A 27,726-nucleotide genomic window follows, 5' to 3' on the forward strand; every position below is an offset into this window, starting at 1 on the left:
TAAATCTCTAAACTCAGGGATTGTACCATTTGACTGGAGAATTGCTAATATAGTTCCGATTTTTAAGAAAGAGAAAAAAAGCGACCCGGGTAACTATAGGCCTGTAAGTTTGACATCTGTAGTATGTAAGATTCTGGAAAAATTTTTGAAGGAGAAAGTAGTTAGAGACATTGAGGCTAATGGCAATTGGGACAAATTACAGCATGGTTTTACAAAAGGTAGATCGTGCCAAACCAACTTGATCTCCTTTTTTGAGAAAGTAACAGATTTTTTAGATAAAGGAAATGCAGTGGATCTAATCTACCTCGACTTTAGTAAGGCATTTGATACAGTACCACATGGGGAATTATTGGTTAAATTGGAAAAGATAGGGATTAATATGAAAGTTGAGAGGTGGATAAGCAACTGGTTAAAAGGGAGACTACAGCGGGTCATATTGAAAGGTGAACTGTCAGGTTGGAGGAAGGTTAATAGCGGAGTTCCTCAGGGATCAGTTTTGGGGCCAATTTTATTTAATCTTTTTATTGCTGATCTTGGCACCAAAAGTGGAAGTGTCCTAATAAAATTTGTGGATGACACAAAGTTGGGAGCTATTACCAATTCAGAAAAGGATCGGGATATCATACAGGAAGATCTGGATGATCTTGTAAATTGGAGTGATAGCAATAGGATGAAATTTAATAGTGAGAAGTGTAAGGTTATGCATTTAGGGATTAATAACAAGAATTTTAGTTATAAGCTGGGGACACATCAGTTGGAAGTAACGGAGGAGGAGAAGGACCTTGGAGTCCTGGTTGATTATAGAATGACTATGAGCCGCCATTGTGACATGGCCGTGAAAAAGGCTAATACGATCTTGGGATGTATTAGGCGAGGTATTTCCAGTAGGGATAAGGAGGTGTTAGTGCCATTATACAAGGCATTGGTGAGACCCCATTTGGAATACTGTGTGCAGTTCTGGTCTCCCATGTTTAAGAAGGATGAATTCAAACTGGAACAGGTACAAAGAAGGGCTACTAGGATGATCCGAGGAATGGAAAACCTGTCTTATGAAAGGAGACTCAAGGAGCTTGGCTTGTTTACTTTAACCAAAAGAAGGCTGAGGGAAGACATGATTGCACTTTTTAAATATGTTAGAGGGATAAATACCAGGGAGGGAGAGGAATTATTTAAGTTTAATACCAATGTGGACACAAGAACAAATGGATATAAGCTGGCTAGTAGGAAGTTTAGACTTGAGATTAGACGAAGGTTTCTAACCATTAGAGGAGTGAAGTTCTGGAACGGCCTTCCAAGGGAAGTAGTGGGGGCAAAAGATCTATCTGGTTTCAAGATTAAACTAGATGGCTACGTCTACACTGGCCCCTTTTCCGGAAGGGGCATGTAAATTTCACTAGTCGTCGTAGGGAAATCCGCGGGGGATTTAAATATCCCCCGCGGCATTTAAATAAAAATGTCCGCCGCTTTTTTCCGGCTTTTAAAAAAGCCGGAAAAGAGCGTCTAGACTGGCCCCGATCCTCCGGAAAAAGTGCCCTTTTCCGGAGGCTCTTATTCTTCAAAGTAAGAATAAGAGCCTCCGGAAAAGGGCACTTTTTCCGGAGGATCGGGGCCAGTCTAGACGCTCTTTTCCGGCTTTTTTAAAAGCCGGAAAAAAGCGGCGGACATTTTTATTTAAATGCCGCGGGGGATATTTAAATCCCCCGCGGATTTCCCTACGACGACTGCTGAAATTTACATGCCCCTTCCGGAAGAGGGGCCAGTGTAGACGTAGCCGATGGGTTTATGAAGGGGATGGTTTGATGAGATAACATGATCTTGGTAACTAACTGACCATTCATTATCAGTGGGAAATAGGTCAATGGAGGGATGATAGGAGTTACTATAGAGAACTTTCTTGGTGTCTGGCTGATGAGTCTTGCCCACATGCTCAGGGTTTAGCTGATCGCCATATTTGGGGTCGGGAAGGAATTTTCCTCCAGGGTAGATTTGGCAGAGGCCCTGGAGGTTTTTCGCCTTCCTCTGTAGTATGGGGTACAGATCACAGCTGGAGGATTCTCTGCATCTTGGGGTCTTCAAAGTATTTGAAGGCTTCAATATCTGAGATATAGGTGAGAGGATTATTCTAGGAGGGGTGGGTGAGATTTTGTGGCCTGCACTGACCTTAAAGTCTATGAGTCTGAGTCTATGAAGTATTTTGTATCGGGCAAATTCCATTTATGTCATATTCATGTTCATAAGCATATTTTCATAAAGCTTATGGAATGCCCTGTCACAGTATACATGGAATTTAACTATAAAACCTAAAGGTCATTGTTATTATTTAGAACATACAATGTTCTCCGCACTGAACAAAAACAGAGAGAGAAAGAAATTAGTGTTCTGGGAGCTTTTTTAGTCTGAAATGTAGGAGGTGAATCAACATTAGGACAAACAACAAGGGGTCCTGTGGCACCTTAAGTCATACATGAAGTCATGTGTCTGATGAAGTGAGCAGCAGCCCACAAAAGCTTATGCTCTAATACAGTGGTCTCCAACCTTTTTACACCCAAGATCCTTTTTCTGCTGTGTAGGAAAGATAGAAAATATGGCAAAAGACCAGCTTGGCTTAACAAGGAGATCTTGCATGATCTCAAAATAAAAAAGGAGTCCTATAAAAAATGGAAATTAGGACAAATAACAAAGGATGAATATAGGCAAGCAACACAGGAATGCAAGGGCAAGATTAGAAAGGCAAAGGCACAAAATGAGATCAAATTAGCTACAGGCATAAAGGGAAACAAGAAGACCTTTTATAAATACATTAGAAGCAAGAGGAAGACCAAGGACAGGGTAGGCCCACTGCTCAGTGAAGAGGGAGAAGCAGTAACAGGAAACTTGGAAATGGCGGAGACGCTCAATGACTTCTTTGTTTTGGTCTTCACTGAGAAGTCTGGAGGTGTACCTAACATAGTGATTACAAGGAGAGAGAGGGTAAGTTTAGAAGATAGGATACACAAAGAACAAGTTAAAAATCACTTAGGAAAGTTAGATGTCAGCAAGTCACCAGGCCCTGATGAAATGCATCCCAGGATACTCAAGGAGCTGATAGAGGAGGTATCTGAGCCTTTAGCTATGATCTTTGAAAAATCATGGAAGGCAGGGGAGATTCCAGAAGACTGGAAAAGGGCAAATATTGTGCCCATCTATAAAAAGGGGAATAAGAACAACCCAGGAAACTATAGACCGGTCAGTTTAATGTCTGTCCCAGGGAAGATAATGGAGCAGGTAATTAAGGAAATCATATGCAAACACTTGGAAGGTAATAAAGTGATAGGGAATAGCCAGCATGGGTTTGTGAAGAACAAGTCATGCCAAACTAATCTGATAGCTTTCTTTGATAGGATAACGAGCCTTGTGGATAAGGGTTATGTGGTAAATGTCATATACCTAGGCTTTGGTAAGACATTTGATACGGTCTCGCATGATATTCTTATTGATAAACTAGGCAAATATAACTTAGATAGGGCCACGATAAGGTGGGTGCATAATTGGCTGGATAACCATAGTCAAAGAGTTGTTGTTAACGGTGCTAAATCCTGCTGGAAAGGGATAACAAGTGGAGTTCCGCAAGGGTCTGTTTTGGGACCCGTACTATTCAATATCTTCATCAATGATGTAGATATTGGGATAGAGAGTACGCTTATTAAGTTTGCAGATGATACCAAACTGGGTGGGGTTGCAACTTCTTTGGAGGATAGGGACATAATTCAAAATGACCTTAGCAAGTTAGAGAAATGGTCAGAGGTAAACAGGATGAAGTTTAATAAAGAGAAATGCAAAGTGCTCCACTTAGGAAGGAACAATCAGTTCCATACATACAAGATGGGAAGCGACTGTCTAGGAAGGAGCATGGCGGAAAGGGATCTAGGGGTCATAGTGGACCACAAGTTGAATATGAGTCAACAGTGTGATGCTGTTGCAAAAAAAGCAAATATGATTCTAGGTTGTATCAACAGGTGTGTTGTAAGCAAAACTCGTGAAGTCATTCTGCCACTCTACTCTGCACTAGTTAGGCCTCAGCTGGAGTACTGTGTCCAGTTCTGGGCGCCACATTTCAAGAAAGATGTGGAGAAATTGGAAAGGGTACAGAGAAGAGCGACAAGAATGATTAAAGGTCTAGAGAACATGACCTATGAAGCCAGGCTTCATGAACTGGGCTTGTTTAGTTTGGAAAAAAGAAGATTAAGGAGGGACATGATAGCGGTTTTCAAATATCTAAAAGGGTGTCACAAGGAGGAAGGAGAAAATTTGTTCCTCTTGGTTTCTGAGGACAGGACAAGGAGTAATGGGCTTAAAGTGCAGCAAGGGAGGTTTAGATTGGACATTAGGAAAAAATTCCTAACTGTCAGGGTGGTCAAATATTGGAATAAATTGCCAAGGGAGGTGGTGGACTCTCCCTCTCTGGAGATATTTAAGAACAGGTTAGATAGACATCTGTCAGGGATGGTGTAGACGGAGCTTGGTCCTGCCTTGAGGGCGGGGGGTTGGACTCGATGACCTCTCGAGGTCCCTTCCAGTCCTATGATTCTATGATCACTTTTTAAATGTCAGAACAAGCCAAGATTTACTGCCCCGTCCTTCCTCCAAAACCGCACCCCTTCCTTGAAGCCCCACCCTCTCAGTTCTCCTCCTTTCCATCACTTGCTATACCTAGCCCTTATACACTCACAGGGTATGGCTACACTGCTGCTATTTTTTTCCAATTCTTCTGTAGGAAGAGGTTTTTTCAACATTTGGCCTGTCTAGACTGGATCAAATGTCAGAAAAACCCCTTCTTTAAGAAGACCCATTATTCCTTGTGGAACGAGGAATACAGGGGTTACCAAAAGAGCATGTTTGCTCTTCCGCTAAAAAAAAGCGGAAGAACAAATGTGTCCCTGGACGCAGAAGAGTTTTTCCAGGATACCGCTGGAATCCCGGAAAAACTCCTGCAGTCTAGCCATACCCTCACTCTGGTGTGGGAATGAGGGATTTGGGTGTGGGAAGGGGTGAGAAGTGCAAGCTCCGGAGGGAGTTTGGATGCTGGAGGAGGTGGAGAAGGGGATGCTGGCTCAGGGAGGGGGCTCCAGGCTGGAGAGTGTTGGGGTCAGGTGGAGGATTGGGGTGCCTAGCAAACCACATGCTTGTGGATGTGAAGGTGCAGGAGTTTGGGTTGGGGTATGTGAGGGGCTCAGGGCAGGGAGGTTGGAAGTATGATGGACTCAGGAGGACATAGATTTGTGGTGTGTGGATGGTGCAGAAGTGGAGGTAGGTAGTGGAGCTTCTTGGGGGCGTGGGGAAATGTGGGGTGCCTCATGCCTCATGATCGACTGGTTGAGCCCTCCTGATTGACGGGTTGGTGACCACGGCCCTAATAAATCTTTTAGGCCATATCTCTATTTGTGGGAAGATCAATGCTGCGGTGATCGATTTTTCTGGTGTTTAATTTAGCAGGTCTAGTAAAGACTTGCTAAATTGAATGCTGCGCGTGCCCCTGTCACTGCTGCTACTCCTACTCCTCACAAGGACTAAGTGAAGCTGATGGGAGCATTTCTCCCATTGACCTCTTCCTGTGAAGATGAAGCCAAAACTCAGCTTAAGGTAGTTGATTCCAGCTATGTTTTTAGGTAGCAAGAATTGTGTACCTTAAGCTGACCTTCCTCTGTAGTGTGGACCTGGCCTTAGTCTTTAAGATGCCACAGGACTCGTCATGGTTTTTGCTCAAGCAAACTAAGACAGCTACCTCTCTGAATCTTGTCAGCAGTAGAATAGATCCTTATTCTGGGACAGACACACACAGCGAAGCACTTCAGCACTTGCTTAATTTAGTATGATTAGTTCTGTTGCATGTCAGAAACTACTGGGCTGTGTCTACACTGGGCCACTTATTCCGGAAAATCAGCCACTTTTCCGGAATAAGCTACGAGCTGTCTACACTGGCCCCTTGAATTTCCGGAAAAGCAACGACGCTCTACTGTACAAAATCAGCTGCTATTCCGGAAACCCTACGCTGTTCCCGCTCGGGCATAAGTCCTTATTCCGGAAAAGCTTTTCCGGAAAAGGGCCAGTGTAGACAGCTTTTCCGGAAAAGCAAAAGAAACGGAAAAAAGCGCTTTGGATGCCGCGAGACCCCCTAGGAGCCGTGGACTTCCTGGTAACCCGAGCTCCTACAGAGCTCGGAGGCTGCTGGGCGCCCATGGCAGGAGCCTGCCGGAGAGCGTGCAGCTTGAGCTCTGCCACGCTGCCCAACAGCCACCTCTGAGCCCAGCATGGCAGCTCCAGGTGGTGAGCCACCTGCACCCGCAGGGGAGGAAGCCCCCAGGGGCCGGAAACACCGGGCCCCATCCTGGACCCCCTGGGAGCTGGAGACCCTCCTGGACCTGTGGCAGGAGGAGGAGGATCTCCACGACCTGCAGTCCCGCCGCTGCAATGCAGACTTGTACACGCGGCTGGCGCAGAACCTGGCGCAGCAGGGACACCCCGGCCGCAACTGCGAGCAGGTGCAGTCCAAAGTAAAAGAGCTGCGGCTGGGCCACCGACGGAAGGGGGGCAGGACCCGATGCCTGCCCCTATTACAACTGGCTCCATGCTTTTCTGGGCCAGCCAGCCCCGGAAGCCCCAGCTGTCCCTGTGGACACCTGCCAGCGCCCCCCCATCAACTGTCCCACCGAGCCAGGGGAGGGAGAAGACAGCGCCAGCGTGTCTGGCGGTGAGGAGGCCAGCGTTGCCACCGCCCAGCAGGCCCCCTCCAGCAGCTCCGCCGAGGCCGGGGAGGAACCCACTGGTGAGTTTATGCAGTTTGCACTCCCAATAGGCGGGGGGGCCAGGTGCCCGGAGGGAGGAGGGGGAGAGCATGTCACTCAGGCCACGTGAGCTGCACACTGCGTAGCATGAGGCAGCAAGCAGCACGTGCAGCCTGGTGACCGAGCGGCACGTGGCCGCGGCAGGCAGCTGCAGGGCATGCCTGGGACGGTGCTACTCACACACATTCTGCGAGACCAGGGGAAAGGGTGGATGCTGGCTGGAACCGGCCAGGGCCCCAGGGACTCAGCCCAGAGCCCACAGCTCCGCCAAGGGTGCAGCACGGAGAACGGCACACTGTCCCATGCCTCTCTGTGAGGCACAGCCAGCTGCTATTGGGTACACCGCAGCGTCACGGTCCTGTGACCCCCACCGAGCCCCTTGCCTGCTCCCAGTGCCTTGGCTGCCTCCCCGAGGGTAGTCCCCACTGTGGCCACACATGTCCCTGGGCTACCGGGCTTGCGGGAGGGATAGTGGTAGGGGGAAGGGCCCCTGAGTGTTGCTGCAAGGATGGAACATCTCCCCACCTAGTCACTCTTCTGGTTCCATCCAGGAGATATCCCACGCGAGGGGATCTGAGAGCCCAGACCGCCTCTGCCAGATGTGCTCCCAGGCACTGCGTGGGGATGCATCTCGCTCCCTAATACCAGTGATTAGCCCAAAGCTTTTCACAGTCTCCACCAGCAGGGAGTTCCACAAATGAACGCAGCACAAGCACCCTCCCACCCTCCATGGGGCCAGGATACAGACCGGTGCTTACAGTACTGGAGGGGGGACCCTACTCCAGGGGCGGTCCTCCTTGCAAACATACAACACGAGGGCAGGAGGGGAACCGAGTGGGCCCAAGCCACACAACTGTGGGGTCACCTGGGCTCAGGGGTGGAGGGCATGTGGTGTGGGGACAGTGGACGGCCTGCCTGACTGACCCATCCTTTCTTCTCTTCCCTGCAGCGGGACCCAGCACCAGACCCTCCACTGCGGCAGCAGCGGCACCCCCACCAGGCCAACCCCGGAGTCACAGGCTCCGCCAGAGGGACCAGCTGCTTCGCTGGCACGTCAACGCAGTGGAGGCAATCCAGGCCTCCATCGCGGAGTGGGTGCAGGGGGACCTGCAGTGGCGGCAGGACAGCTGGGCTGCCTTCCTGGACGAATGCCGAGGGATGCGCACCACAATGGACACGCTGATGGCACATATTGTGCATGCGATTCACTATGGCATGGGCGGAGCCCAGGCCCCCGCCATCCCTCCCGTAGCACAGCTCCTGCCCCTGTTCCTGCCCCTCCTCCTATCCCAGCTCCTGCCCATCTCTGCCCCTGCTCCTGCTCCTGCCCCTGCCCCTGCCCCTGGCCACCTCCGCGTGCAGCCTGCCCCGAAGCGGTCTGCCCAGCGTGGGCAGGTTGGCCCCCGGAGGAGCGCTCGCAGGGGCCGCCCATCCCAGTAACTGCCCCCCTTCCTGTCCCAATTGAAGGTCTCCTCCCCCTCTCCCCTTGTAAATAAACAGTTCTCTATTTTGCTGTTCATTCCGGTGTTGGGTATTGTGTAACTCGAGGTAGTGTACGAAATGATGTGAGATGCCAAGTAGCCACTTAAATTTAACATGGTGGCAAACTGTGGAGAACGAAATCTGTACTCTATCACTGGGGAGGCCCTTCGTAAGTGTCAGTGGTTTGTGGCGCAGAAAGAAATGCTGACACTTTTCAGTAACATGTAAACCACAAACTATATTTACATAGATAACAAACTAGCAAGAACAGTTACAAGATACACACAACAGATAATTAAACATAGTCTAGGCGCAGGGAGGACGATTGGTGGTGTTGCTGGCCACCTCAATCCTTTGGTCCTGCCGGGCCTCAGGAGAGGAACAGCCAGGAGATCCCTCGACGGAAGATGACTGGAATCAGGTACGCTGACTTCAGCCTTCTGCACGAACCCCGCATCCTCGTGGCTATTCTTCGGGACCGGCGATGGTGGCCTAAACCCTAGCCTAAGCTAAAAAGAAAAACCCTAACTAAGCCTAACGCACCCGACGAACAGACTCGATGACGGCCGACGTGCTTTGACCCGACGCTTTACAAAATTGGGGGGGAAGGTAAGGGGAGAGGGGAGGGGAGGGGATAGGAGGGAGTAGTCTGGGGAGACCCAGGCGACCCTACTACGGGGCTTGGGCAAACATGTCCACCAGGGCCTCTCTGATGCGCACCGCATCCTGGCGCGCCTGGCAGACGGCAGCTGTATCTGGCTGTTCCAAGGTCTGTGCCTTGGCTGCCATCCATGCAGGGAGGAAGGCCTCCCCACTGCGCTCCACAATGTTGTGGAGCACGTGGCCAGGACCTCCGTTGCATTCTGCTCACCCATCTCGAGACGGGTGAGCAAGCAACGGAAGCGGGCCTTTGAACGTCCAAACGCCAGCTCCACTGGGTTTCAGGCCTGGTTGAGGCGGTCGTTGAACCAGGCCCGGTTCTGGTCCGGCTGCCCCGTGTAGGGCCGCATTAGCCAGGGCATCAGGGGGTAGGCCGCGTCCCCGACGACGCAGATGGGCATAGGCACATCCCCGACAGTCAAGTCCCGCCGGGGAAGTAGGTGCCCACCTCCAACCTGCGATACAGTCCAGCGTTCCGGAGGATGCGGGCGTCGTGTGCCCGGCCGGACCAGCCCCCGTAAATGTCCACGAAGCGGCCCCGGTGGTCCACAGCCTCAGACGTGTCTTGAGTACAATTTTCTTCAACAGTCCTCCCAGCTGGAGCAATGTCAGGAAAAATATGGCTCAGCTTCTCACAAATCTTCTGATTTTGCCAGTGCTGTTATGTTATCTTTCTCAGAAAAATCATAAGTGGGGTACTGAATATGAACCAATGAATATGACTCATAGGCCATAACCACTTTTTAAATATATTAGGATATCCACAGACAATTCTCTGTATTTTATCTCAGTTAGGGGTGTTTGATTTTTACAGTTTACCTGTTTGTTCGTTTTTTGTATGTGGGCCATGTTAACTTCTCTTCCCTCAGAGTTACAGTAAACTGTGCTTCATTTTGAAAAGTGCACAGTTTTAAACTGCAAAATTTGAAGATTTGGAAGTTCAAATTTCAGTTGGAGAGAAAATGTATTGTAAAAACATTGCAGGTTGCTTTAAGGGAGCATGCTTAATAGTAAACACAATAATGTCTTTAGCAAGACCAGCTGCAGGCCTTGCAGGATGAAAACGGCAGGCTTGGGGAGCTGGTGTATAAGCTGAAAGCCCTGAGCTGCTGGAGGCAGACTCTTCTGAAAGCACAGCTCCATGGAAAGCTGAGGAATGCAGAGAAGGTAAGAAGTACTGATTGTTTCATTTTCATAACTGTCTTTTGTTTTCTGCTTAAACTGGAATCAAATATGACCAATGCACAGTAGCGCAAAAAGCCAGTACTTTTCATGGTGATTGTGCACCTGTGTCTCAAATACTCCAGAGGTTATCTTCACAGAGTGTAAACCTGAACAGTGATGTCTACCTGAATCAGCAGTCTGAAAAAACAAGTGTGAAAATGACTGTGAACAGCCCACATTCACCCCAATCACGGCAATTGACTAGGAAGACTAATTTTGACATTTTAAATATAAAAATGAACTATTTCACTATTGATCAAAGGAAATGAGAAAGAGGAGGGGCAATGGTATTAGGAAAATGTGTATTGTTTAGTGGGTGAGATTGGGTATTTGTAGATGTAGTTTGGTGTAGAGAGGACGTTAGAGGTGGCGGCTTAGGACAATTTGATTTCTATGGCAAGCACTATGCACACCAATGCAGAAGGGAACTACAAATTATTTAAAATGGACTCATACTTTTTGTGTGTATGAAGGAGGCCTGAATCTGGAGGCTTTGTGGGTTGGTGGTTTTTAGGATGTGGGGATTGGTTCTTAATTACCGTAGAAATAGAGATCATGTTTAGGTTAGAAGATCAGTGTTCACTTGAGTGGCCAATACTGGAATTGCCTTAGCTTAGGTTTGAATGGCAAAGCCGTAACTCTGTGTTACTGAATCCTCATTGGTTCTGTATGCAGTCATGTGTGTCATAACAAATCATCAGACCATGTTCTAGGGTTGCACAACAGAAAGCTGATCTCTGATTCTTTCCCAGTGAATTGTGGAAGGACAAGACTATCATTCTGGACAGACAGGAATTCTGGGAAATCATTGGAGGACTATCGCAACTTTGAGTGATGTGGCCTGCATCCTCATTGCAAAGTACAAGGGTTACCAGCCTGAGTAGTGCCATCTAGCTTGGGTTTAAAACACCCACCAACTCTGGAACAATATCTGAGTCAAAGTCGGAGTTAACTTTACAGTGAAAATGTACCTAGAGCATGAATGATGATGAAATTTTAAGAGGGTGAGTCGCTCTTAGGTCTTGTCTGTATTGGCACATTTTGCTGCCAAAAACTGCCTTTTGGCAACAAAAGAGTCAGAATGTTTATACTGCAATGCCATTTTTGTTGGGAAAACACCCAGTTTTTGGCGACAAAAAAATTCCACCCCTATAAGAGACTTTTGTCTTCTCCCCTCCCTTTGTTGTTGACAAAGAGCCATTGAGGACTCTGCTGTTTGTTTTGTTGAGAGAATTGGCTTCCACCAGTATACTATAATGCCAGTGCTCAGCAGTTTGTGATCTCTGCAGGCATGAGCCCCTCCCTTTTCAAAGCTCTGGGAAGTATCTGACAGCTGAGTGAGCAGCTCTGTTTGGGGAACAAAAAAGAAACAAATAACTGGAGTGCTCCTGTTCTGCCCTGCTAGGAACATAGCAGTAGGCAGACTGTTGTTGCAGGGGGAGGGCTGCAGAGACTGCTGTGCTGCTTTGACATTCCTTAGCACAGAGAACTCACAGAGCTACGAGGGAATCCCAAGAAATGCAGGGATCAGCTTTGCCTTCCCACAACGCTACACTATGGGATGCTGGCCCATATTGCTTTGCTCTGTTGACAGGGGAGCAGGCAATGTGCCCATGAAATGTCGACAATGGGAGACAGAAAAACCGGTTTGACTGGTTTTCACTTTTGACAACTTTGGCATGTCGACAGCACTTTCGTTGCCAAACCTTCCCAGTGTAGACATAGCCTTAGTCAGTCTATTTGTTTACAACTTCTTTGAATACAAGAAGGCTTTTGCTAGAATCAATATCCTCAGCCTTTAACATTATATTAAGAGCTCATAACAAATATATTCTATACCTCCAACAAAACCAAGGAAGATCAGATTATACATTCCTGATACTGCTAAGCACCACTAATCCTATAAATCCACTTGCCATGGAAGAATGCAGAATTTCCATTTTTACAGAGAATCGGTAGTTTTTAATATTATGAAAAATTAAAAATACTGCGACAAAGCTCCTAATTTCACCCAGTGAGTCCTGCACTTCTGGGAAGTGGTAGGGTGCGTGTTCCCTCTCCCTGTCTAGGGAAATCTGCAACTCGAGGTCTAATTGCTCACCTCAGTGACTCACTACAGCTCTCAGTCTAACTCCTTTTCTTCAGGGGCAAGCTATTGTCTGATTTAGCCACTCTCATCATTGGCATTAGCAGGAGGAGCACTTGGTCTCTAGTGGCCTTTCAGGACGTGGAGTCAACATTCTAGATTTCTTAACTGAGTCTCTATCAGGGGCTTACCTCCCTTGGACTTCTGGGGCCCACAGGGTCTGGTCTCCAAGCAGGGCTGACTCTGACCCTTGCCTCTGTACCTGCAGGGTTCCCTCCTGGTTCCTGACAGTTACCTCTACAGTTCCTGGTCTCCTGCAGCATTTCCTCCATGCACAAATGAGGGGGAGGCTTTTCACCAGTTCTAGCCAGTCCCCCTCAAAATATATATTAACTATTAACTAAATTTCATTGAATAAATGACACTGGTACTTTCAGTGCGCACAATCACCCCCTCATGTGGTTAATTTTTTTGAATATGACCTAAATTTACATGGCTAATATATTGCAGTGAGCTGCTTCCAGCATATATCAGTTACGCAACAGCATATAGGAGTTTGTATTTTAATGAATCTCAATTTTTTTTAACAGAAAACTAGGCTCTCTTAAGGGCTTATCTACCCTTAAGATAAGGGATCTTCCGGAGAAGGGCTTATTTTCCGGAGAATTGCGTCTACACTGGCGCATTTCTCCGGCAAAAACCCCGAGCCGGAAAAAAGCGGCAGCCATGTAAATGCAAATGCCGCGGGGGATATTTAAATCCCCCGCGGATTTGCAATTCCGAAGTGTCTCATTAGCATCCCTTTTCCGGAAAGGGATGCCAATGTAGACACAGCCTTACTGTGTTATGCTCTAATTGCTTGTGTAGGCCCTTCTGGTGACAGGACTACATTAATGTGTATCTGTCCTTTTGGAGTGCAATAGCAGGGTCCATGTGGAGCAGGTAGAGTGCTGAACAAGTCCCCTCAAATGCATTTTGCTGGTGCCCTGGAGGCAGGTCCTAAGCTTCTCTCAACACATGAAATTACTGCACATATTTAGTCAGGAGACTGAGTCCCACAGTCTGGCTGTGTCTACACTGCACCCCTTTTCCGGAAAAGGGATGCAGATGAGACAAGTCGGAATTGCAAATGAAGCGGGGATTTACATTTTCCCCCCTCCATTTGCATGAACATGGCTGCCGCTTTTTTCCGGCTCGGGGCTTTGCCGGAAAAAAGCGCCAGTCTAGACGGGGATCTTTTGGAAAATAAAGCCTTTTCCGAAAGGTCCCTTATTCCTGATTTTAAGAGGAATAAGGGACCTTTCAGAAAAGGCTTTATTTTCCAAAAGATCCCCGTCTAGACTGGCGCTTTTTTCCGGCAAAGCCCCGAGCCGGAAAAAAGCGGCAGCCATGTTCATGCAAATGGAGCGGGGAAAATGTAAATCCCCGCTTCATTTGCAATTCCGACTTGTCTCATCTGCATCCCTTTTCCGGAAAAGGGGTGCAGAGTAGACACAGCCTCTGTAAATGGGAGTCTTGGCTGATATACGTGTTTTGCATCACTGGGTCTAATATTTACTCTTTAAGTGTTACCAATATATTAAAATTTATACATCCATTTATTGGATTTCTTCAGCATCCAGTATTGCAACAGATTCACCTTAAAAGATTATATATATACAATATGTAAAATTCTATAAACATGAATATGACACCTTTTTCCTGTCAATACCTGAATTTTGGATTTTGAATGTAGGCTTGATTCTGCATCTCTTGTTTTCCATAAAATCCCAATGTCTTCAGCTGATGACATCTTTACGGGTATGCCTACACTACAAGGGTATTTCAAAATAAGTTATTTCGGAATAACAACACCTGAAATAACTATTTTCAAATAGCACGTCTACTCTACAGGGAAGCCTCAAAATTAGTCTGAGGCAGGTTCCCATAATGTGGAAATGCTACCTCGATTTAGAGCTCCAGAAAGCACGGGGGAGTAACTACTTTGAATGGCCCTGGGGAGGAGCTTTTTCAAAATAGCAGCACTGGAGCGTCTACACCACCACTATTTCAAAATAGCAATTTTGAAATAGGCATTATTCCTTGTGAAATGAGAGTCTATTATTCTGGAATAAGAAGCCTGTTGTTTCAAAATTATTTTTAAATAACAGGCTTGCTGTGTAGATGCTCACCTTGTTATTTTGAAATAACACTGTATTATAGACATGCCCAACCAGAGCAGGGAGATCCTTTCCAGACATTATTTAAAAGTGATGTACAAAGGAGAAAAAATGAGGCTTTTGCCTTATTTTCTTTCTTTCTGATTCCAGAAAGTTTGAGGGTTAATTTGTGTTTTAGTCTGCTTGGGGTTTTTTGTTTGTTTGTTTTTTACATTAGAAAGGAATGAGACATTTTAGTATTTTCATGTTATAGAAACACTTGCTATGGGAGGTAGAATGTAGGCTGACTCAAGAAGCCCGGAGCAGACAACAGCTAGAAGGCAGCGAACATTGAGAAGATGATGGAAAACATGGGGCAGAAAGAACAGAGGCTGCGATGTCTGACTGAAGATGCAGAGAAATCTTCTAAAATAGTGCAGCTTCAGCAAAAAAGGATCAAAAAAGAAATGCGTCAGGTAGGCACATAACTACATCTTTAAACACTTTAGCATGTATCATACTATTAAGGAAGCTAGTATTCCCTGAGAAATGTAATAGGTCCTCAGTATTGTTTACCAGCTGCATGTCTTTCTCTGATCAATACTGAATGCATCCCCTCAGGATCCCAGATTTCACACTACACTCTGAATGTTGGGAGCAACAGCCTTGCCAAGCTAAGATATGTACTGAAGAGATACATACTCTTCAACACACAATGACCTTTGGCTCTAAGGAACGGTGCACTGGGTTGGAGATCATTGGGTCTAAGTTCATCTCTTCCACAGTTTTTTATATTCCTCCACCCATTTTACAAATGAACTAAGGGAGAGGTCATACAAAGTCATTTCTTTCAAAGTTGTGGATAGAACCCAGATGTTTAAAATAGCAAGCCTAAATATCTTCCACTCAATGTGCCAAAGTTGGTAAGCACTGCTCTAACCACTAGGTCATACTCCCTTCCCAGGTACACTGATCCCCAACATGCTGCTGTTGCTTAGCAAATAGTTGTGTAATCCACTGGGAAATGTGTGTCACATTTCTCGCTAGCTACTAGCCTACAGAGAGAGTAATTGGGAATTCTTTTGCTTTGTGATAGGGATCTGAAGACTCGGGGTTCAAGTTCTACTGGTACTTTGTATATTTGAAATTGCTGTCCTTCCAGTTCTCTGTTTAAACAACTGGTTTAGTGAATGAGAGAACAGCCTTAAATGGCTTTATAGTTAATATATACCACAATTGACAGATGATAATGTGTAACAAAACACAGGTGTATCATGTATCAGCCATTTGCGTCACTTGTGGTTGCTTTGATCACATGCTGGCAGGTGTAAGGTTGAAAGGTGTGACTGAATGGAATGGAGGAGCTCAGGAGTGCCTGCTAGTTAACCATTTTTATATTAAATCTCTCTTTCTCATCTCCTGCACTGCCATGTGAACTGTCAATGAGGAAATCCATTCCAGCAGTTCACCACCTTCCTGTGCTTGTTCATACAATTAGAATTTATCAACATGTAATTGTTCTTATTGGGTGAAATCAAACACACAGTGCTATTTTTGGTATAAATTAGAGCATGGCCAACCATTGACAACAGCACAAGTATTAACTTACAATAAAAGTTTTTCAAATTCTACTTGGCTAAACTGTTTTTAGAAAGATTTCACTGACCTTATCTGAGTACATATTTTTTGTTTTAAACAGTTATAATCTAGATTTTCTTCAAAGATTTATTGAAATATAAAGTAGATTCAAGAGTGCCTTGCCAGGCAGCCAAAACATACACAAAAGAGCTGCTGTTTAGTATAAAACAAAACCACATGATTTTTCATCTTCATATCTTAATGCCATTACTATGGTAGAATAACAAAAAAAAAAAATGGCTTGCTCCAGTTAGTCCAACTAATGCAGGGCAATACCATTGACTCAGGGCAAGAGAGGGGCAACCAAAACAAAACATCTTGGTTACTGCCATAGGTAGGTCATTTTTATCTCTACTCCCAATGCTTACTCTTGTAAAAAGAAATATAAAACTGTGTCTAGCATTTATGGTAATTGTCAAGGCTTTGATACTATAACACAGGTTGTATATAGCCACTGCAGACAGCATACAAAGCTGGCCTGTAAAAATTTTATTATTCCTTTGTTTTATCTATTTTTTATCTGATATGATTTGGAATTAAGAGCCATATACTCCTTGCTTGATGTTACACTGATTACCAGTGGTTCTCAAACTGTGGTTCAAGGAACCCTGTGTGATGGTCCTGCTAAAGGAAATGTTTGGGGACAGGCAGAGTTGAGCCCAGACTAACTCAGTGCCACCACGTTCTGTGGATGGTCTGAAATTGGATATTGATTTAGCTTAATTTAATTGCTTAACAATGGCCTCCATTATTAGATCATCTGCAAAAAGGACTGGCACAGATTTAACTGAATCCATTTAGAAGCTGATTTAATTGAGTACAGTTTCTATTGCCCTGCCCTTGGATTGGGTTGTCAGGCCTGTAAGGGGTCAGTGATTGATGCTTTGTATGTCTTACAAAGTGACCTGAATAATGAAAATGTTTTGAAAATCACTTGATTACATTTTACTTGTGTAAGTCCCCTTGGCTGCACTTCAAGCACTCCACAGGATCTAAGAGCGTAAGGTGTGGCTTTCATATCATAGATTGGATGAAACTTCCTTGTTCTTATCTGACTGCCTCTCCTGTAAGCCTGGTCAAAGTATTTTCTCTCTTGGAAACCCTAAACAGTTAAATTGAAAGCACCTACCACTTGGCAGAGTTGGGATGACAGCATTTTGCTAGGAACAGTTTGGCAGGTTGCTAGCACTTACTGACTGCCTTTATCAAGATCATATACAAGAGACTTTTGGAAGAGCAGAGCATTCAGCCCTGGCATATAGACCCATGAATTCATTGTTCCTCATCTTCATATAACATAAGAATGGCATACTGAGAATGGACAAAGGTTCATCTAGCCTAGTATCCTGTTTTCTGACAGTGGCCTGTGACAGGTGCCCCAGATGGAATGAACAAAATAGACAATTAACAAGTTATCCATTCCCTGTTGTTTATTTCCAGATTCTGGCAAAGAGAGGCTAGGGACACCATCCTTCCCCATCCTGGCTAATAGTCATTGATGAACCTATCCTCCATGGATTTATCTAACCCTTTTTTGAACCCTGTTGCAGTCTTGACCTTCACAACATCCTCTGGCAAGGAGTTCCACAGGTTGACTGTGCACTGTGCAAAAAAATACTCTGCCAAGTATTTGTTTTAAGCCTGCTGCCTATTAATTTTATTTGGCAACTCGTAGTTCTTGTGTTATGAAGAATAAATAGCAGTCCTTATCTATTTTCTCTACACAATCATGAATTTATAGACCTCTATCAAATCCCCCATTAGTCATCTCTTTTCCAAGCTGAAAAGTTCCAGTATTATTAATCTGTCCCCATATGGAAGCCATTCCATACTCCTCATAATATTTGCTACCCCTTTTCTGAACCTTTTCCAATTCCAATGTATCTTTTTTGAGACAGGGCAACCACATCTTTACGCAGCATTCAAGATGTGGGCAGAACATGGATTTATATAGAAGCAATATCATAGAATCATAGGACTGGAAGGGACCTCGAGAGGTCATTGAGTCCAGTCCCCTGCCCTCATAGCAGGAGCAGACATTGTCTAGATCAGGCCTACTTAACACACAGCCCACATGTGGCCTGTGGACCGTTTATTTGCAGCCTGCGTTGCAGTTTGGGTTTATGCGGGGCTCAACATGCGGCCTGTGGGTGGGAGTCAGAACAAAAAAATTGTCAATATAATGGTCTTTTGTTGATATGCATTTTAGTAGTTAAATTCCTGGACTGTCATTGCTCATTAACAATGCTGTCATATGGGTGGAAATTGGGTAAATATTGCATTTTATTAATATAAACAGAATTGACTTTAATGGGGCCTATGTGTTGTGTAGTCTTGCCTTAATCTTTGTATTCATGCCTGTCATTGTGAAATAATCTATTTGCATATATATTTGCACGTATATGCAATTACACTTAAGTTGTGGCCCTCGGCAGGTGCTGTGAGTATCATTGTGGCCCCTGGGGATTCCAAAGTTGAATAGCCCTGTTATAGATCTTTTCTGATAGCTGTCTATCCAACCTGCTCTTAAATATCACCAGTGATGGAGATTCCACAACCCCTCTAGCAATTTATTCCAGTGTTTAAGCACCCTGACAGTTAGGATATTTTTCCTAATGTCCATCCTAAACCTCCCTTGCTGCAATTTAAGCCCATTGCTTCTTGTCCTATCCTCAGATGCCAAGGAGAATAACATTCTCCCTCCTCCTTGTAACACCCTTATAAATACTTGAAAACCACAATCATATCCCCTTTCCGTTTTCTCTTTTCTAAAGTAAACAAGCCCAATTCCTTCAGTCTTCCCTTGTAGCTCATATTTTCTAGACCTTTAATCATTCTTGTTGCTCTTCTCTAAACCTTCTCCAATTTCTTCACATCTTTCTTGAAGTGTGGTGCCCAGAACTGGACTCCAATTGAGGCCTAAATATGAAAGCAAACTCACAGAGCAGAATTTTTTCCTCTTCCTTTCTAGGAATGTAAGCGACCAGTTGACTAGTCGACTGTCCTACAAGCAAAAGGTTATTGGATAGTCAAGTAATGACTTGACTAGTCACATATGACATTTTCGGTCTTATTTTCTTAATGATTTGCAACATTGTGTTCACTTTGTTGACTGCTGCTGCACACTGAGTGGATGTTTTCAGAGAACTGTCCACAATGACTCTTAAGTTCTCTCTCTTGAGTGGTAACAACTAATATAGGCCCCCATCATTTTATATGTATAATTGGGATTGTGTTTTCCAATGTGAACTATTTTGCATTTATCAACATTAAATTTCATCTGACATATTATTGTCCAGTCACCCAGTTCTGAGAAATCCTTATGTAGCTCTTTGCAGTGTGCCTGGGACGCAGTCAGCTGTGCACCCTTTTGATGTGTTTATAAAACACATGTAACCCTTTGAGTGCCCAGAAGTATCAGTAGCTGAATTGGTATTTGAGACAATAAGCTAATAATTTGGTATTGAATTAAAAAAAGCCACTTCAGTGCCAGGAATTTAGTGCTACACAGTGGTTCCTGCTGCTGCTAGCTCCCGAGGAGATCTGTGTGAGCATGAAAGCAAACATACTATAACAGCTACCCTCTACAGCACTAAGCTATCATCTCAGCAGTATCTGATTCAATTGTTGGTTCTTGTTCCTTGCTCCTTGTTCTGGAAAACTGCAGATTTTATTAAATACTTATGAGTTTATCTGTCCTCCAGAAGGATCCCAGGCACATCTTATAAAAATTATATCTAGGAATTAATTTCATCTGCAACTGAACTGTGACCACCTCTGATGTTGAAGCCATCTGCTTCTCCTCTTCTTGAGCCCTTTAGGCTATGATTTTGCTTTGTATGAGGACGGTCAGATTTTTTTTTTTTAATCTGATTCCTCTGCACGTGGTATTGCCATCCTCCTTAGATAAAAAGCCAACTGATCCAAGAACGTAGATTAAAACTGGATGCCTTCCAGCGGGTGGATGAACTTCAGTGTCAGATTTATGATTTGGAAGCTGTAACATCCCAGAGAAACTCATCCACAGGTAAGGAAACACACATTTATTTTTAAATGATGTGGAGCATCCAAACTAGGCCAGTAGATTTTTCTAGTTTAATTGTGTGCCTTAGGTATTGTACCCCCTCCTGGATTTCCAAAATTGAGCATGGCTGCCTATTCATCAACCTTCAGCTACAGAAATACAGTTTCTCTTCCCCTTTACTCAATTCTTTTTCCTCCCTCCTCCTGTATGAAGAAAGCCAGAGAAATGGTTTGGTGTTTTGGGGGTATTGCTTTAGTTTTAGGGGTTTTTTTCTTGCTTCTTGTTTTAACATTAGCCCCATCAGGAATATAATACTGTTGTTTATAGACTCATAGAACTGGAAGAGACATCTAGAGGTCATCAAGTCCAGTCTCCGGTACTTATGGCAGGACCATGCACTATCCTAGACTATCATTGACGGGTGTTTGTCTAACCTGCTCTTTAAAATCTCCAACGATGGAGATTCCACAGCCTCCCTAGATGATTTATTCCAGTGCTTAACTACCATGACAGAAAATTTTTCCTATATTCAACATAAACCTTCCTGTTTTTACTGGGAGTCTCTTTGATGAACAAGAGAACAGGAGTTTGGAACTTTCTCAGTTCTTCACTCGAGGGACAAGAATTTTGAAGCTTTAGCAAAGCTTTTCTTTTCTTTCCAGTTATTTTTATAACATCTGTCTAATTCAAAGTGCTTTAAACGGGTTGATAAAAAATCCCCATTCCCACAATTGCTAAAGTTTCACTTCCTTTCTTTGTGTGACATCAAAATCCTGCTAGTTCTTCAGTCCAACTGTAGAGTCAAGCAGGAAATTGGGATGGACAATACCTGAATTTTTAATACAGGCAGTCCCCGGGTTATGTACAAGATAGGGACTGTAGGTTTGTTCTTAAGTTGAATCTGTATGTAAGTCAGAACTGGCGTCCAGATTCAGCCACTGATGAAACTGACCGCCAGTTCTGACTTACATACAGAATCAACATAAGAACCCCAAGCGTCCCCAAGTCAGCTGCTGCTGAAACTGATCACCAGCTGATTCCAGGAAGCCCGAGGCAGAGCAACTCTGCCTCGGGCTTCCTGTAGTCAGCGCTGGTCAGTTTCAGCAGCGGCTAAATCAGGATGCCTGGAGCAGAGCAGCTGGGGTGCTGCTGGGTTGCTCCAGTAGCGCCGCTCCTCGGCGCTACTGGACCAACCCAGCAGCACCCCAGCTGCTCTGCCCCAGGCGTCCTGATTCAGCCGCTGCTGAAACTGACCAGCAGCAGCTGAATCAGGACCAGAGCAGCTGGGGTGCTGCTGGGTTGGTCCAGTAGCGCCCAGAGTGGCGCTGCGGGACCAACCGGCAGCGCCCCAGCTGCTCTGCCACAGGCGTCCAGAGAAAAGTTTAGTCTGCTTGGGGGGGGGGGGGGGCGTACTAGCTGCGCCCCACCCCCACCCCAGCAGACCAGGAAGACGCGGGCGGCGGACCGAGACGCACCACGGTCCCGCCGCCTGGGTCCTCCGCGGCTTTGCTCCCAGTCTCCCTGGTCTGCTGGAGACCAGCAGACCAGGGAGACGGGGAGCAAAGCCTCTGAGGACGCCGGCAGCGGGACAGCCCAGGTGGCCTGGGCTGCCTCGCTGCCCGAGCCCCTCCGCGGCTTTGCAAAGCCTGGAGAAGCCGGCAGCGGAGCAGCCCAGGTGCGCATGGGTTGCCCCGCTGCCCGAGCCCCTCCCCCCCCCCCCGTGGCTTTGCAAAGCCTGGGGAAGCCGGCAGCGGAGCAGCCCAGACGCACCTGGGTTGCCCCGCTGCCCGAGCCCCCCCGCGGATTTGCAAAGCCTCGGGGAAGCCGGCAGCGATGCAAAGCCGCGGGGGGGGGGCTCGGGCAGTGGCTTTGCTCCGCGTCTTCCTGGTCTGCAGACCAGGGAGACGCGTAGCAGCTTTTCTCGCCCGGAGTACACGGGCAGCGGGACCGCGAGCTCCCGCAGTCCGTGTACTCCGGGGCAGCCCCATTCGTAACTGCGGATCCGACATAAGTCGGATCCGCATAAGTCGGGGACTGCCTGTACACTAAATACAGGGGAAAATCCATACTTTCCAGGCCTTTTTTGTATATCATGAAGACTTAAAAAAATAAACCATATCCAATTGTGACATAACAGGGTACAGTCTAGACCAATGAGTAGCTGAGTCATCCCTGCTCTGTAACCTGGCGTGCCTTTGTGAACAGTCCAGGCTGGAGGCTTCATAAGGAAGGCAATCTCAAACAGGTATCTTAGGTGCCTATATACAAATGCGAGAAGTATGGGTAAGAAGCAGGAAGAACTGGAATTGCTAACCAATAAATACAACTATGATATCATTGGTATTACAGAAACCTGGTGGGATGGGACGCATGATTGGAATGTTGGTATGGAAGGGTATGGCTTGCTCAGGAAGGACAGACAGGGAAAAAAGGGAGGAGGGGTTGCCTTGTATATTAAAAATGTACACACTTGGACTGAAGTGGAGATGAACGTAGGAGATAGAGAGTCTCTGGGTTAAGCTAAAAGGGGTAAAAAAACGAGGGTGATATCATGCTAGGAGTCTACTACAGGCCACCTAGCCAGGTGGAAGAGGTGGATGAGGCCTTTTTTAAACAATTAACAAAACTATCCAAAGCCCAAGATTTGGTGGTGATGGGGGACTTCAACTATCCAGACATATGTTGGGAAACTAACACAGCGGGGCACAGGCTATCCAATAAGTTTCTGGACTGCATTGGAGACAACTTTCTGTTTCAGAAGGTTGAAAAAGCTACCAGAGGAGAAGCTGTTCTGGATTTGGTTTTAACAAATAGGGAGGAACTAGCTGAGAACTTGAAAGTGGAAGACAGTATAGGGGACAGGATCATGAAATAATAGAGTTCATGACGTTAAGGAAAGGTAGAAGGGAGACCAGTACAATTGAGGTAATGGATTTCAGGAAGGCAGATTTTGATAAGCTCAGAGAACTTGTAGGTAAGGTCCCATGGGAAGCAAGACTGAAGGGAAAAACAACTGAGGAGAGTTGGAAGTATTTCAAAGGGACGTTAAGGGCCCAAAAGCAAACAATTCCACTGTGTAGGAAAGACAGAAAATATGGCAAAAGACCAGCTTGGCTTAACAAGGAGATCTTGCATGATCTCAAAATAAAAAAGGAGTCATATAAAAAATGGAAACTAGGACAAATAACAAAGGATGAATATAGGCAAGCAACACGGGAATGCAGGGGCAAGATTAGAAAGGCAAAGGCACAAAATGAGATCAAACTAGCTACAGGCATAAAGGGAAACAAGAAGACCTTTTATAAATACATTAGAAGCAAGAGGAAGACCAAGGACAGAGTAGGCCCACTGCTTAGTGAGGAGGAAGAAGCAGTAACAGGAAACTTGGAAATGGCAGAGATGCTCAATGACTTCTTTGTTTCGGTCTTCACCGAGAAGTCTGGAGGTGTGCCTAACGTAGTGAATACAAGCAGAGAGAGGGTAAGTTTAGAAGATAGGATACACAAAGAACAAGTTAAAAATCACTTAGGAAAGTTAGATGTCAGCAACTCACCAGGTCCTGATGAAATGCATCCTAGGATACTCAAGGAGCTGATAGAGGAGGTATCTGAGCCTTTAGCTATGATTTTTGAAAAATCATGGCAGACAGGGGAGATTCCAGAAGACTGGAAAAGGGCAAATATTGTGCCCATCTATAAAAAGGGGAATAAGAACAACCCAGGAAACTACAGACCGGTCAGTTTAATGTCTGTCCCAGGGAAGATAATGGAGCAGGTAATTAAGGAAATCATATGCAAACACTTGGAAGGTAATAAAGTGATAGGGAATAGCCAGCATGGGTTTGTGAAGAACAAGTCATGCCAAACTAATCTGATAGCTTTCTTTGATAGGATAACGAGCCTTGTGGATAAGGGAGAAGCGGTGGATGTCATATACCTAGACTTTAGTAAGGCATTTGATATGGTCTCGCATGATATTCTTATTGATAAACTAGGCAAATATAACTTAGATAGGGCAACGATAAGGTGGGTGCATAATTGGCTGGATAACCGTAGTCAGAGAGTTGTTGTTAACGGTGCTAAATCCTGCTGGAAAGGGATAACAAGTGGAGTTCCTCAAGGGTCTGTTTTGGGACCCGTACTGTTCAATATCTTCATCAATGATGTAGATATTGGGATAGAGAGTACGCCTATTAAGTTTGCAGATGATACCAAACTGGGTGGGGTTGCAACTTCTTTGGAGGATAGGGACATAATTCAAAATGACCTTAGCAAGTTAGAGAAATGGTCAGAGGTAAACAGGATGAGGTTTAATAAAGAGAAATGCAAAGTGCTCCACTTAGGAAGGAACAATCAGTTCCATACATACAAGATGGGAAGCGACTGTCTAGGAAGGAGCATGGCGGAAAGGGATCTAGGGGTCATAGTGGACCACAAGTTGAATATGAGTCAACAGTGTGATGCTGTTGCAAAAAAAGCAAATATGATTCTAGGTTGTATCAACAGGTGTGTTGTAAGCAAAACTCGTGAAGTCATTCTGCCGCTCTTCTTTGCGCTAGTTAGGCCTCGGCTGGAGTACTGTGTCCAGTTCTGGGCACCACATTTCAAGAAAGATGTGGAGAAATTGGAAAGGGTACAGAGAAGAGCGACAAGAATGATTAAAGGTTTAGAGAACATGACTTATGAAGCCAGGCTTCATGAACTGGGCTTGTTTAGTTTGGAAAAAAGAAGATTAAGGGGGGACATGATAGCGGTTTTCAAATATCTAAAAGGGTGTCACAAGGAGGAAAGAGAAAAGTTGTTCCTCTTGGTTACTGAGGACAGGACAAGGAGTAATGGGCTTAAAGTGCAGCAGGGGAGGTTTAGATTGGACATTAGGAAAAAATTCCTAACTGTCAGGGTGGTCAAATATTGGAATAAATTGCCAAGGGAGGTGGTGGAATCTCCCTCTCTGGAGATATTTAAGAACAGGTTAGATAGACATCTGTCAGGGATGGTGTAGACGGAGCTTGGTCCTGCCTTGAGGGCGGGGGGCTGGACTCGATGACCTCTCGAGGTCCCTTCCAGTCCTATTATTCTATGATTCTATGATTCTATGCAAGTCACTTCAGCTGTGTCTGTGTGTGCACTGCACTCACCCAGCCCCACTGTGAGCTCTTACCAGCCATAAAGATTACCACAAGGGGTGAAACCAAAGAAGTCCCAATCCCATATTTCCCCCCAGAAACCTATGTCCTGTAATGGCCAACCTTCTCCTGAAATACACAAATATATAAAGTCTGTTGTTCCTTCAGTGGAGTAATATACTAACAACTTGTAACCCCAGATGGTATGGAACTAACCAGACACTTCAACTTAAATACATTGGATAATACAAAACAATAAAACAAGTTTATTAACTTACAAATAGTGATTTTAAATGAGTGCAAGTAATAAGGCATAAATGTCAGAAATAGTTACAAGAAAAGTAATGATAAAATGGTTACTGAGGGTAGTAATTTAACAAACTGAATTAAATTCAAAGCAAAGCTTTTTTTTCCCATTTGCTTCAGAAAATTACTGACCAAACTTTCAGGTCAGGACCCCTTCCCCGAATCCAATGGTTGTTTCCTTTGTCTCTTCAGGTGCAGTGAATGGGATAAGCAAAGAAAGAGAGTGAGTTTGAGGAGTCCTCTCCTAGGAGAGTTTGTCTTATTTTTATAGTTTCATTCCTTCTCTTGAAAACATTTCCAGCTAAGACAGAGAGTCTATGTGAAAGGATGTTTCCTGCTCGGTTTTCTTGCTGTATGTTGGGTAGCTGCAGGATTGATTTACATCTTATTGTGTGTTTTCCCTTTCTAATATATTGTTTTGATGCATTTAATCTGTGTTTCCACTGAAAGATTAAGGGGAATTAAGGAAGGTGAAGATTTCTCTAGTCACTGACTTTCAGAAGAAGCAAATCTAGTATTTCAGAGCCAGCAGAAGATTCTGATCTGGCAGCAAGTTCAACTCTGCAAATTCACTTCAGTATAAAATATCCCAGATACTTCCATTAATTGCTCACCCTTACATCTTCTCAGAATTCTAGGGATGCCATTAGAACTGCTGAGGCATAGAAAGCATTACACCTGTAGGTTGATGGTAGTGACAAAAAATTGCCCACGTCAATGGAAGTTTTTTCATTGTCCTATGTGAGGATAGGTGCTTGAGTCACAAGTTCCTATCGGACAGATGTTGACTTCATCAAAGTCACTACAACTGGCATTGCTATCAAGGTATTCTTCAATAGAGAGGACAAAAGCTGAATGGGCCATCATGGAGCCTTGGCTCGTCATGGTGGCCCCTCTACATCAGGACAGAAATCTGATAGAAAGGCAGTGTGGGGAAGTTTGTGCTGTTGCTGCCCATACTGCATCTGTTCTGTGGGTAAATAAAAGCCCTCCATTTCCAGCAGTGTTAGTCAAGCGCCTTTCAGAAACACTTAAATGTATAAGCACTGTTAACAAGAATATTGAGCTGCCTTTCCAGTGTTAGCAGAGATGAGAAACATAGTGTAAAAACCAAATGGCAAGTAAGGATGGGTAAATTCTGAACCAATCAGAGCTAGCTCTATCTAGGCAACTCAAACACATTGGATGGAAATAAGTGAAGATCAGCTTGGACACTTCAAAGTATTTGGCCTGCAGGGGGTGGCCATTATTCAACATGCTGCATAGCTGGAGAAGAACTTGTCTTGAAAGCATGGAAAAGCCTTTATTTAAAATGTAGCCTGCTTCAAAATACAGACATTCTGAAGATTGCTAATCCCCAAATACTAAAAGGACATGCTGTTTTCTACCTTTTTCTTGATGATTATGGTGTTAATTGTGTAACTGTAATATGGATGTTGTAATTTATTTCTTTAAAAAGGTATGAAGAAGTCCACTAATCTGATGTCTTGTAGTGCGAGCAGCACAAGAAGTCCTTTGTCAGGTAATAAACCAATACAGAATAACTAACAGTTCTCACATCTTAGCAGTAACACACTTTGTCAAGAAAAGCAGGCTGCAGGAATGCACAAGTTTATATTTTTCATTAATGTGAATAAGGCTGTATTGTCTGTAGTTGTAACATCAAGCCCGAAAGTAAGTGAATGCATTGCCCTTCATTCTAGTGTTTGTTCATCTAGGGGTAACAATGAACTGTTGCTATAGCTCTATTTAGGCTGTAATTGTAACCATAGCTAGGTCTTGATGCCCTCATTTGAGCTGGTTAGAATAAACACAATTGAGTTGTCCCCCTTAGATGCTTTATTCACAGCACAACGATCTGTCCAATGCATTGCCTATCAGTGCTTTCTGAGAAAATCTGGCCTGCTGTCTTTCATTGCATCAGCAGGGGATAGAGGAGAGGCACACAGATTAATACCAGCATCCCTCAAGATAAAGTATTCTGGGGTGTCTTGCCGCACAATTTGGAAAGGAGGAACAGACTTCTAAGCTACATCCACTCAGGATGGTATCTGTATGGCAGAAGTGCTATAATTAAATTACAGAAACATAATAGTGTCAGCCAAGGCTGTTGGCAAAGGTGACGTGGCAAACTGCCAATGGCTAGTAACTGAATATTAACCATGCTTGTATGTGGAGACAATCTAAGTTTAGAATTGATCATATCAATAGCCAATTAGAAA

General features: G+C 45.0%; 1 pseudogene across 1 annotated transcript in view; it reads left to right on the top strand.

Moving 5' to 3' along the window:
* LOC102458688 (uncharacterized) overlaps window positions 1–27,052 on the top strand; it is a 113,805-nt pseudogene extending 86,753 nt beyond the window's left edge. Inside the window, exons 37-40 of the transcript XR_016349146.1 lie at window positions 9,996–10,205; window positions 14,686–14,887; window positions 19,956–20,076; window positions 26,964–27,052. The product of XR_016349146.1 is annotated as an uncharacterized LOC102458688 (transcript). The remainder of the gene's footprint in view (window positions 1–9,995; window positions 10,206–14,685; window positions 14,888–19,955; window positions 20,077–26,963) is intronic.
* The last annotated feature ends 674 nt before the right edge of the window (window positions 27,053–27,726 follow it).

The sequence above is a fragment of the Pelodiscus sinensis genome, chromosome 3 (genome assembly GCF_052426305.1).
Source record: "Pelodiscus sinensis isolate ZL-2025 chromosome 3, ASM5242630v1, whole genome shotgun sequence".
In the NCBI taxonomy this organism is placed as follows: Eukaryota; Metazoa; Chordata; order Testudines; family Trionychidae; genus Pelodiscus; species Pelodiscus sinensis.